Source organism: Schistocerca gregaria, unplaced genomic scaffold (genome assembly GCF_023897955.1).
Source record: "Schistocerca gregaria isolate iqSchGreg1 unplaced genomic scaffold, iqSchGreg1.2 ptg000670l, whole genome shotgun sequence".
NCBI lineage: Eukaryota > Metazoa > Arthropoda > Insecta > Orthoptera > Acrididae > Schistocerca > Schistocerca gregaria.
This window is the reverse complement of record NW_026062053.1, coordinates 57501-62315: the sequence shown is the minus strand read 5'-3', so window position 1 is coordinate 62315 and position 4815 is coordinate 57501. Positions and strand designations below refer to the sequence as shown.

Below are 4815 nucleotides of genomic sequence, written 5' to 3'. Positions count from 1 at the left end.
AGACTAATTATCCTACAGCTGAGCTACAAACATGTTTCGAAAGCGCATGATTTGAACAACAAAACCCTATTGCTACAGAATTTTCCAACTAAGGTGGAGACCGCTTCTAGTATGGAGCGTGCGGGAGTTTATACCGAACGGCGCGTGGGCGCACGTACGACGTTACAATAATAATTTTATTTCTTAGACTACTTATCCTACAGCTGAGTTACAGACATGCTTCAAAAGCGCATGAGTTGAACAACAAAACCCTATTGCTACAGAAATTTTCAACTAAGGTTGGGACCTTAGACGCGCACTTTGTAGCCGTGTGAGAGTCTCCAGAGAGGTGCGCGTGGCTCACGCACTATGCAACCTTAACCGCTCTATCACTTAGGTTATGGACACCACATCTAAGCTAAGAGCATATTTGTGAGGCGGATGACCCACACTACAGGAACCTACACACTATAGAGATCGCGTAACTAGGGTGAGGGCGGTAGACCGACGGCTTTGTTACCACGCTGGAGTTTCTACAGAAACGCACAATTCTGTAGAAACGCACGTTGGCACACGCCCGACTTACATTGAACGCATATTCGAAAAGAAACATAAAACACACTACAAGGAACTATTTACTACAGAATTTACCTGACTAATGTGGGGGCTGCAGGGCACCGGATTTGTTACAGCGTGCGAGATTTTAGGAACGGCGCGTCAGCGCACGCACGACTTTACGTTGACCGTTATGTTTCTTAAATTATACATCTCACGACAAAACTAAAAGCATATTCAGTGGGAGAATAGAGTACACTATGGAACCTACACACTAAATGATTTTCGCTACGTAAGGTTAGGGCTGCAAGCCGACGGTTTTGTCAACGCGCAAGATTTCCTACAGAGCGAGGCGTCGGCACATACTCGACTTTACATTGACCATTATATTTCTAAAACTATTCATCACACAACAAAATTGGAAGCATATTCGGGATGAATATAGAGTACACTACAGGAAACTATTCTGTACGGAATTTTCTTAACTAGTATGGGGGCTACAAAACGCCGGTTTTGTCACAGAGCGGGGCGTCGGCACATACGCGACTTTATATTGACCGATATATTTCTAAAAATATTCATCAAACAAGAAAATTGGAAGCATATTCGGAAAGAGCATAGAGTACACTACAAGAAGCTATTCTCTACGGGATTTTTCTAACTAGTATGGGGGCTGCGGAACGCCTGTTCTGTCGCAGCGTGAGAGTTCCTAGGGACCAGCGCGTAGGCGCGCACACTATCTTACCTCCACAGTTTTATTTCTTAGGTTATCCGTCAAACAGCAAAACTACAAGTATATTCAGAAAATGGAGATAAGAAACTAAAGGACCTTATACATTAAAGACGTTTGCTAGATACAATGAGGGTTACAGACCGACGAAATTCGTCACCACGCTGGAAATTCTGCAGAGCCGGGCGTCGGCACTTGCACGACTTTACAATGACAGTTTATTTTTTTTTTAAACTATTCATCACACCGGAACATTGAAAGCGCTTTCGGAAAGAGCATAGGGTACACAACAAGATACTATTCCAAACAGAGTTTCTAACTTATCTGGGAGCTGCAGAGTGCCGGTTTTGTTGCCGCCTGGGAGTTTTAGGGAACGGCGCATCGGCGCATGCACGACTTTCCATTGGCAGTTTTATTTCCTGAATTATTCATCACACAACAAAATAGAACCATATTCAAAAATATAATATAATATACTAAAGGAACCTATACACTACTGACAAATTTCAACTGAGGTGAGGACCGCATGGCGCCCGATTTGCCACCGCGCGGCAGTTTCTATAGAACGGCACGGCAGCAGACGCACCACTTCACGTCAGCGGTTTTATTTATGAAATAATGCATTACAAAATAGAGCAGAGAGCATACTAGAGAAGGCGAAGGACCACACTACGAGAAACTATGCTCTACAGGATACTCCGAACAGAGTGAGGGCTGCAAATCTTCTGTTTCCACCGCGCAAGTGATTCTACCGAAAACTTGCGAGTGCGAACGCACGACGTTGCATTTAGCAATTATATTTATTCAAATGTGCGCACACAACCAAACTACAAACATGTTCTGAGAGGACAAGGTCTGCGCTTTCAATTTATAGCTTGAAATTTGATTGTACCGAAGTAAGTTTGTCAGTGGAGTGAATCCTAGACCCACTGAGCAGGATACGCACTGACAGGCACAAATTTAACAGAAAATTAGCAATGCCGCTTACTTACTGTGACGGTCTCTTCCACAGTTTCTCAGCAACAACTCCAGCGTCCAGTAGTGTAGTTCGATTGACGTTGAGCACTTGTTTAATACATCAGTAGGCAATCCCTTTATCTATGCCACGGAAGTACATACCATGATGGGAATATTTTATTTTACTCCGTTTCTATTTGAGCAAATAGAATCAAACTTCACTGTACCACTTTTGGCAGCGAATTGCAGCGCCGACTAACTTTTTTAGCGCAACGGAGGTATTTTACATACTTAAAGCATTGTGTGAACACCTACACGATTTGCGCGTTACAGCTGGAAATACGCTATTCACAAAAACTGCCGTCGCATAAAAACGACTGGCCGTATTACAATAAAATTTACACAGAAGGCGTAAAGTGTATAAGCGCTGCTGTGAGAAAAATTTCTCCTCGATCGCTGTAGAATTGTCTAGTTAAACGAAGAGTATGTGGTACCGCAGTCGCGTGGTCAGCGCTACAGGCGTAGCGGCAAGCACAGGCAGGGACCGTTACCCGACGCGGCAAAAACCGTTTTCACTAAACTTGCTGTAACTATTTAACTACTACGCGTATGACATTCAAATTCACACACCTTAACTACGAACACTCACAGATGCACTATGCCAAATCTCGGAACAGCGGGAATCTCGTTAATCCATTCATGCGCGTCACTAATTAGATGACGAGGCATTTGGCTACCTTAAGAGAGTCATAGTTACTCCCGCCGTTTACCCGCGCTTGCTTGAATTTCTTCACGTTGACATTCAGAGCACTGGGCAGAAATCACATTGCGTCAACACCCGCTAGGGCCATCGCAATGCTTTGTTTTAATTAGACAGTCGGATTCCCCCAGTCCGTGCCAGTTCTGAGTTGATCGTTGAATGGCGGCCGAAGAGAATCCGCGCACCCGCGCGCCCCCGGAGGAGCACGCTAAGGCGGACGCGGCCTCGCAGCAAGGAAGATCCGTGGGAGGCCAAGGCACGGGACCGAGCTCGGATCCTGCACGCAGGTTGAAGCACCGGGGCGCGAACGCCGCGCAGGCGCGCGCATCCTGCACCGTCGGCCAGCACGAGGCCAACCAACGGCGAGAGCAGACCACGCCCGCGCTAAACGCCCGCACTTACCGGCACCCCTACGGCACTCACCTCGCCCAGGCCCGGCACGTTAGCGCTGACCCACTTCCCGACCAAGCCCGACACGCCCCGATCCTCAGAGCCAATCCTTATCCCGAAGTTACGGATCCAATTTGCCGACTTCCCTTACCTACATTATTCTATCGACTAGAGGCTCTTCACCTTGGAGACCTGCTGCGGATATGGGTACGAACCGGCGCGACACCTCCACGTGGCCCTCTCCCGGATTTTCAAGGTCCGAGGGGAAGATCGGGACACCGCCGCAACTGCGGTGCTCTTCGCGTTCCAAACCCTATCTCCCTGCTAGAGGATTCCAGGGAACTCGAACGCTCATGCAGAAAAGAAAACTCTTCCCCGATCTCCCGACGGCGTCTCCGGGTCCTTTTGGGTTATCCCGACGAGCATCTCTAAAAGAGGGGCCCGACTTATATCGGTTCCGCTGCCGGGTTCCGGAATAGGAACCGGATTCCCTTTCGCCCAACGGGGGCCAGCACAAAGTGCATCATGCTATGACGGCCCCCATCAACATCGGATTTCTCCTAGGGCTTAGGATCGACTGACTCGTGTGCAACGGCTGTTCACACGAAACCCTTCTCCGCGTCAGCCCTCCAGGGCCTCGCTGGAGTATTTGCTACTACCACCAAGATCTGCACCGACGGCGGCTCCAGGCAGGCTCACGCCCAGACCCTTCTGCGCCCACCGCCGCGACCCTCCTACTCGTCAGGGCTTCGCGGCCGGCCGCGAGGACCGGCCATGACTGCCAGACTGACGGCCGAGTATAGGCACGACGCTTCAGCGCCATCCATTTTCAGGGCTAGTTGCTTCGGCAGGTGAGTTGTTACACACTCCTTAGCGGATTCCGACTTCCATGGCCACCGTCCTGCTGTCTTAAGCAACCAACGCCTTTCATGGTTTCCCATGAGCGTCGATTCGGGCGCCTTAACTCGGCGTTTGGTTCATCCCACAGCGCCAGTTCTGCTTACCAAAAGTGGCCCACTTGGCACTCCGATCCGAGTCGTTTGCTCGCGGCTTCAGCATATCAAGCAAGCCGGAGATCTCACCCATTTAAAGTTTGAGAATAGGTTGAGGTCGTTTCGGCCCCAAGGCCTCTAATCATTCGCTTTACCGGATGAGACTCGTACGAGCACCAGCTATCCTGAGGGAAACTTCGGAGGGAACCAGCTACTAGATGGTTCGATTAGTCTTTCGCCCCTATACCCAGCTCCGACGATCGATTTGCACGTCAGAATCGCTACGGACCTCCATCAGGGTTTCCCCTGACTTCGTCCTGGCCAGGCATAGTTCACCATCTTTCGGGTCCCAACGTGTACGCTCTAGGTGCGCCTCACCTCGCAATGAGGACGAGACGCCCCGGGAGTGCGGAGGCCGCCGCCCCGTGAAGGGCGGGGAAGCCCCATCCTCC

General features: G+C 49.7%; 1 pseudogene; it reads right to left on the bottom strand.

Moving 5' to 3' along the window:
• Positions 1-2795: 2795 nt before the first annotated feature.
• LOC126318490 (large subunit ribosomal RNA) overlaps positions 2796-4815 on the bottom strand; it is a 3047-nt pseudogene continuing 1027 nt past the window's right edge.